Consider the following 8,600-nt stretch of genomic DNA (forward strand, 5'->3'; position numbering starts at 1 on the left):
TGGGTATAAGCAAATATGCCTAAAATAAATTACAATTTATGTTTATGTATACCTATTTTGTTTATTGACTTAACTACTGTTACATTGTCATTAAAATACGTTCAAAAAATTATGCAAACCAAAATATGTATGAAAGTTTTACTATGGTAAAAATAAGGTAACCCCAGGTGTTTTATTGACGTTTTTGTTAAACATACTCGTATATACAGAAAGTTATACTTAGACTGCGTTTTACGACAAAAAAATGCCCTCTGAACAAAATCACAGCTTATGCATAGCTAATAAACTGTTGAAATGGTTCGCAAATGAATTAGAGGCAGTCCTATCGTCACAAATCCACGAAATTAATGCAAAAAGTTTCCGCATAAAGCAAGCTTCTATAGGAATCGTTTCAATTTCATAATTACGTAGTAAGATTATATCCAGTAATGCCAACAATAAAACCGTGGAAAGATTTACCAAATCCGTTATATGTAGTATTGGACAGCGGATGCAGTAAAATTGGGTTTAAAATACGCAATTTACTGTAAGAAATTATCTTAACGTATTAATTTACTGTAACGCTTATCCTTTGCTTAGGTTGATTTGGAATATTTACTCTTTTGAGTATAATTATTTAAAATTGGTCGAGTAGGTTTCGTGTTGAATCACAAAAAAAAACAAATCAAATATTATTTAGATAGGAACTCTTTATTAGTTTAGATAGAATCAACGTACATGGGCAGTTATTGTTTGTTTGATTACATCGTTCTAATATTACAGCATTCTAAACCATATGAAATTGTTAAAAGAAACTATGTATTTCCTCATTCAACATTTTATATACACGTTTATTAATCTTAATTTATTAGCTATATAACTTGTTCTTATATAACGATAGGGTAATACTTTCCTTTGATATAATATTAAGACTATATATCATATAAAATAATACTGGTACGCGAATACTTTCTAACAGTAGGACCCGTGACTCCCCCCACTAAAGTGGTTGGAAGGAACACAACACATTAGAATTTTGTCAGTAGTACACTGCGCACTGACCAGTGGGAGGACGCACGGACTAAGTATTAACCACTTCATGGTAGTGCGAGTCCAGCTTTACCCAGGGCCCAGAGTGACTCTGTGTTTGTGTAAACGACCAAGAAGTATGAACTGAAATGTTTGATCTCTCTACCGATCTGTCTTCAATTAAAAATGATTGAAAATGAGCTTTTACTTAACAAAGTCGAGATGTTTTGAAACAATGACACGGTTAATTCGTTAGGGCAGCATATCTTAAACTGTAACTAACGAGATAAGTGGGTCAAAACAACATCTTAATTTCAAAGCGGGAGGTCTTCTATTGTTATTGAATTAAACCACCATATTTTGTAGTCACTTTTAGTGCATTCCAATTGTATCCGTTATTCCTTTTTCGTCTGAACTTTTTGGTGGTAAAGAGGTTTTGCTGAATGTATTTGTTAATGTCTTTGAGAACCTTTGTAGATACCTACAACATTTTTTTTATTTACTTATTACTCTCCAACAACAATATTACAAATAAGAAAACTTAGAAAAAGAATAACAAAAAAAGAAAAATAAAATTTGTTGGACGGCCAACTCTTCCAGGGAACCCGAGCAAAAGGTAACAAGTATAATTTGATTATTGATGTTTACCTAATGAAATGATTATCGAAAAATAGCTAGAAAGACCCGGTCCTTGGTTATTTTTAAGATTTAAATTTTTGGTTTTTCTTTGTTAAGAAAAATAAAAATATACTCCTAATAAATAAAATGTTTTCAAGAAAACTTGATGAAATTTTCCGGTTAAAGGTAATAGAAACAGTGAATCGATTCTAAAGAATCAGGTTGATTGATCAGGGGATTACATAATATGAGCTGTCTTAGAAAACGTTTTGGGCAGTATTATTCGTGATACTGACTCAATAAAGAATGTACAAATAATATTTTAGTGAATAATTAATAAAGGCACATATTATGAATTTAAACATTTATTACAATCACAACAATATGACATCTCTTGAAGTGATCAGTAGTAAACTCGTGTCAAGTCGGCACCAAGTAATATTAAATCATTTAATACGCAATTTATTAAAGCTACACATTTAATGGAATGAAAAAAGACCTAAATTTTTAATGGCTACAGCAATGCGCTGCGTTAATTATGCTTTATATTTTGAACATAACTTCAAAATCCCATTTAAAACAAAACTAACAAACAGTAATTGAAAAACTCATCAAAGTGAGTACATTAATCAGCTAAGTAGACGTGCATTCAACTCTAGACGCTTATAATATAAAGTTTTCAACTATATTATGAATAAACTTTGGCTTTCACCCTCTGATGGATAATAATCATTAACTATAGAGGTTATTAGCAGTCTTATTTCAACGCTTAATTAAGACACATTATAAGCCTTAAAATCTTTATAGCCTTTACAATGGCCTTCGCTAAATTAAATTGGACCGCAATATGATATTTTGCTTTGCGTTTGTGCGAATGTATTTTGTGAAATGCTTCAATGAAATTTAAATTGTTTTCCACATATATGTGGGGATATGTTTAAGATAAACATATAGGACATCTACATACATAGGATATAAATATACGTCTTAGTTTAAACGCTTTAATACGGCTATAGACATTTCAGCAGAAAAAAAACTAATAGCTTTCATCTGTCAAATTTGATGAGTTTTATATTTTGACATTGAAGATTATTTTAACAGATAATTTTACTAGAAATTTACATTTACCACCAGAATGTACTTAGGTAACTTCGTTTGACCATATGACGTATATACATAGGTTATAAATTGTGAATACTAGCGGTTCGCCCCGTCATCGTCAGTGGTTTATCTAACGGTGTCGGAATTCTGTAACAGGTCCAGTAGTTCTTAAGACTAGCGTGTTAAAAACGAACAAATAAACTAACTTCCTTTAAGCATAGTATAATTTGATCATATCTGATTGACATTTTTACTTTTAAAATTCTAATAGGCAGCTGACATAATTTTACACAACATTGGAGCAGTCTCTCAATGGCCCACTTGTGATGAGCTAAATGCTTACTTTTGTAGTATGTTGTTAGCAGGTAGGTTTAGTAGTAAGTAGTAATTAATGGTTTAGAGAGCCAGATATACATATTATCTTCTCTGTGATACGGATCTTGTCACTTATTAATATAAACTAAAATTAATATTAGCTGCTTCAATATGCTATTCCCAAAATAAATACATAAATCATGCCAGCTAGGAACTAATTAATATAAGTTCGCCAACATCACCGTGCAGTGGACCGGAAATCAATTATTAACAAGTAATGCTTGGGGAATGCACATATTATAATAAATCCACGCTAATGAAAATCATTTCACAAACCATGCATTTAGCACAAAATCCAAGTGATTATTTATTTAAGGTTTAATTATGCTATATTTTACGAAGCATTATAATTTGGCCACATTTATTATTTATTATTTTTAATATAACCTGTGTATTCCCCTAAATAGAGATAAGAATGAAATATAATGCGTTGTATATAGCTAAAATATAACACTATGCATCTACCCGTAATCTATTCTCTGTTTAAAACCAAAGAGCTCGATTTACCAACTGGTATTTGAAACGTTTTTACGCGTAGACATTGTATAGTTTATTTTGAAACATGATTTGTAATTTTAACTGACCGATACTTTGAACAGAATATATCAGGAAGCTGTGAAAACAACCCTACACATTGTAGATGCCTTATACATTCTATTTCTATTTTATATAACCATTCGCATGCCAGCTATGACTGGCGAATTGTGTAATGTTTTTCAAATAACCTCACTGTAAAGTCACTTTTCGTTCTTGTAAATTAATTTCATTTCTTTTCAAAAACTCAATATTAATCACTGTTCCATCACAACGTGTAGATTAATCAAATGCCCTTACAGACTCATAATACAAGTAGATACAGATTAACGCTGGTTCAAAAACTTTCCGCAACTATGTGTTAGCAGAAACCTATGCCTAGCTGTAGCTGAGGTTTTGTGACACGACTGACAATAATTAATGTATAATTAATGACGCTAGCAAGTAGCGTCCTTAACTCATGATAATGTCGATACGATAACTTCTAGAAACTGTACAAGACTTGCCGGGTACGCTAAAAGTGGTGCATGACGTGAACTTATAGTTCGAACATGGAAATAGTATGTACTTAGATGAACAGACAAATCATACTTTATTACACACAATGTTTTTAAAGAAATAAACAAAAAAAAACAGAACAAAGAAATAATATGCACAAATAGTAAGAATATGCAATGTATGGAACCTTCCCATTTGAATTTCATTGAAATTGATTCAGTCCCAAATTGAAAAATTTCAAAATTTTGACATTGAATTTAAGAGGCATCTGCTGCTTAAAAACGACAAGGTAACCCCTCTTTTTATGCTGGAGAATACTCATGCATGCACAAGCTTCGGGGAAAGACTGCGGGTTATGTCGGACTCCTACTACCACTATAGACAGTTGAACTACCTGAACCTATTAAACACCACTGTGTTCCGTCTCACCGCGTTAGCCGAGGTCGTGGTAGCTCTGAGAAATCGTACGGTAACCCCCTTGATCTTACTGCAATTTACAATATTGAGTAAGCCATATTTTCACAACACATCAATTATTGACAAATTCTAACAAGGGCATTATAATTTCGCCTTTCGCTTATACCTTATCAACAATTCATGAGACGCTGCGCAGGTGTTACAGTGTGGAGCGAACTGTTTTGCACTTCTATGTAAATTGAAAATAAACTTATGCATCTTTAATTAATCAAAACAGATAAATATTGACATCGATATTTGTGAATTGGAAAGTGATGTATTGATATCATTATAATATATAAAATGAATAATCAGTTGCAGAATTACTTTATGATATATATTATTTGATTTTGCTTAACTCATATTGAATTTAGATACGAATATATACGTATATACGAGTATATAGATGTTTATATACATTTCCAAAAATTAATGAACTTTTCATTGATTGAATTCCTATTAAATGCAATTTAGAAAAGCCTAAAACTGTTATTATTATAATTATTTAAAGGAAATGTAGGCTTATAAATCTTGTTTAATATATAATTTTCTTCAGTTTGATTCAATGTGAGTACCAGCTGCGCCTCGCAGTTTCACCCGCGTAAGTACGTACCCCGTAGAAATATCGGGATAAAAAGATAAAAAATATCTGGAATAACATATTGCCTATATGTTATTCCAGATGCCCAGCTGTCTATGTACCAAACATTGCAATCGGTTCAGTAGTTTTTGCGTGAAAGAGCAATAAACACAGATACATTCTTACAAACTTTCGCATTTATTATATTAGTAGGATAGGATAGGATAGGATTATATTTTAAAATAAAAGTCCTTTAAAAATCCTTTAGTTAAAAATTATATTTCTGAATTTTGCAAATGATAAAGGTCCTATTTCTTCACAGAAACATATATTTATATACTTTTAAATTGCACTAGCATGTCAGAATACGTCCATATACAAGCGATTGTCTAACTATAAGTATAATAAATTCAAAACAAAGGATATAACAAGTGGAAAGAACAATTGAACTTCGCAAATGATGTGAACTTATTCTGAACGTTGGGAGTTCATCTCAAGTGCTGTTCTCAACTTCAATAGAAACCGAGTGTAATGTGGTCATTTTCTTGTATGCGTCTGGGACAGCTTGGACGTTTCGCGGCATTTTCATTTCTTATTTTATTGGAGACGTTTTAAAAGTAATATTCGAATAACATATAAAACTAGTAAATAGAATACATACATATAAAATTTACGGCAAAAAGATTAAATAGCATTTCAGAAGAAGAAATAGAACTTGACATGATAAACTTTTTAGTGAATTAAAATACAGATAATACAAGAAATACTCAGGACTTAAACAATAAGAATGTATAACAACTAATTCCCTCCTCCTACATAGATCATAGCACAACTCACACACAAAAGAACCAGATACCTACAAACAAAACTTATTTGACGATAGCATGTATTTTGTTTTTCTTATTTTTTGTTTTATAGATGTTGAATTTGAAGTTTTCAGTAAGTACCTACACTATGTATATGCTATATATTCTGTTGTGTGAACTTTTAATCGTAATCGATTACGGTATTTTTTATATTTGACGACATGCAAAATACAACCCCGGACGATGACAATTAATTAAAGATGGGAAATGTGACATCTGCCAACCCGCACTTGGCCAACGAGGTGCATTATAGCCTGAACTCTCATAGGCCTGCGTCCCAGCAGTGGGAACATGAATGGGCTGGTGATGATGGTGAATTAAAGATACCTTACTCTAATGAAGCCGAGTTTTTTTTTTATGTCATAGCGGGCAGCTGAGCTGGTGGTTCGCCTGATGGTAAGCGATCACCACCGCCCATAAACATTCGCAAAGGTAGTACCTCCGTGAATGCGCTGCCCGCTTTTATGGGGTAAGGGAAAGGAAAGGATTAACGACTGGAAAGAAGGAATGGACTAGGACGGGTGAGGAAAAGGAAACGGGCCACCGGCTCCCCCACACACCGTACGAAACACAGTGGCATGCCACTATTTCACGCCGGTTTTCTGTGGGGGTGTGGTACTTCCCCGTTGCGAGCTGGCCCAATTCGTGCCGAAGCGTGCTCGACTCCCACAATGATGATGAGTTGACTATATTCCATATATTCTCACATAAACTATTAATAAAATCTACCAAAGCGTAACGCGTCGTCCTAAACAAACTAAAAAGCGTTACTTTGCAATTTGCACCCTCATTAGTAATGGACCTTCGTCTGAACCCCAAATATTTTATTTTAAAACACAACACGTGCAATTATACGCACTTATTAGATCCTAAAATAATATTTATGTAAGTAAGCTGGTTTAGTTTTGTTTCAGTTCAGTGAGTGAGGGAACCGGAGGTCCGTATCCTTTTCCTCGCCTTTCCCAGTCCATTCCTTGATTCCCGCCGTTAATCCTTTCCTCATCCATTACCCCTTAAAAGCGAGCAACGCCCAGGGGCAGGGTCTCTGCAAGAGGCCCTACCCCAGGGCGATGGTGATGATCGCTTTCCATCAGGCGACAAACCAGTCCAGTCTACTACATAAAAATTTCATATATTCATATAATTTCATATATTCCATGACTAAAGTTATGTTACGTAAACTGAAATAAAAATGGGGTAAGTGAATGTAGGTATATGTATATTTATTTATTTTATTTTATTGGTTTAACGTTTGTTGACATCATAAAAACATATTTAAAGTATAAACATAATACAGGGTTAATGTACCTAACAAACATTTATAGGCTTACACATGGAGCACTTTTGAAATTTAAAGTCTTTATTTAAAAAATTCATTTCAAAGCATTTCAATGCTATAAAACTAAAAATCAGATTGGTACAATATTCATGACGGCGGATTAAAATATTATTATATAAGATTATTTTTCAGTTGTCCCCGCGGTCCGCCGCCAAAAAACCGCCTCTACCCAGATAAAGCCGAGGCGAATACATAGTAGTTTCTAATAAAGGCGGGATCTTATTTATTTCATGGAAGGGGATGAGGTCCTCAGCATTAATGTGCATTTAGTTGTTTTTATAAATTTTTAGACAATCTAGCATTAATCCCAACATGTTATTTGGCCCAAAACAAAATGTCCTAAAAATAACAATGTGCATTTGTTAATAAGTAATATTTACTCCATTTAATCAAGTTAATCGTGAACACAAAACTTCTTATGATTCATAATCTTCATCTTTATTAATATTATAAAGAAGGTTTGTATGTAAGTTTATAACGTATTCACACAAAAACTACTACTAACTACAAAACTGGACCGATTTAAAAAACTTTTTCGTCATTAGAAAGCCGAGTTTCTAGAATTCACTGAGTGATATAGGCTATTTATGTCCCACTTGTGGAGCGGGAGCGAACAGCTAGTTAAAAGAAAATACTATAGATGGCTTCAATACGAATAGATTTAGAGACAAATAGATTTAAATAAATAATCTGTCAAGTTTGTGGAACTCGTGATATTAAACGTACAAATAATGTCCGCAAAAAAGAAATTGTCATCCAATTTATTACCCTGCCAGCCGTTGGTTAGTTAACCTCGAATTTTTATTAACCGTTGTTATAGTGGCCACAGGAATGCATCGTCTACATGCAACTATCACGGTTCATGAGATACCTCAGCCTGGTGACAGACCCTCACCCATTGGGTATGGAACCCTAATTAGAACAATTTTGTAGAAAATTGATTAGCATATGACGGCCAGATTCATGTAATTCCCAAGATACTACAATATATTCGTTGCACTGCTGAATTCAAGATTGTAAAAAAGCTGGTATTTAAATCCTTTAGATTAATTGTTACCGTTTCTTACCATTATACAAACGGAACAGCGTCACACTACCCTTTCAAAGTATCAAAAAATAAATAACATCGTATCTTTATCATCCCCAAAAATATTAACAACATTACTTTGCATTTTAATCACGCTAAAAGGACTCGCGTGATCACGTAGGCAGTACCATGATAATT

This window comes from Zerene cesonia, chromosome 3 (assembly GCF_012273895.1).
Source record: "Zerene cesonia ecotype Mississippi chromosome 3, Zerene_cesonia_1.1, whole genome shotgun sequence".
Classification (NCBI taxonomy): domain Eukaryota; kingdom Metazoa; phylum Arthropoda; class Insecta; order Lepidoptera; family Pieridae; genus Zerene; species Zerene cesonia.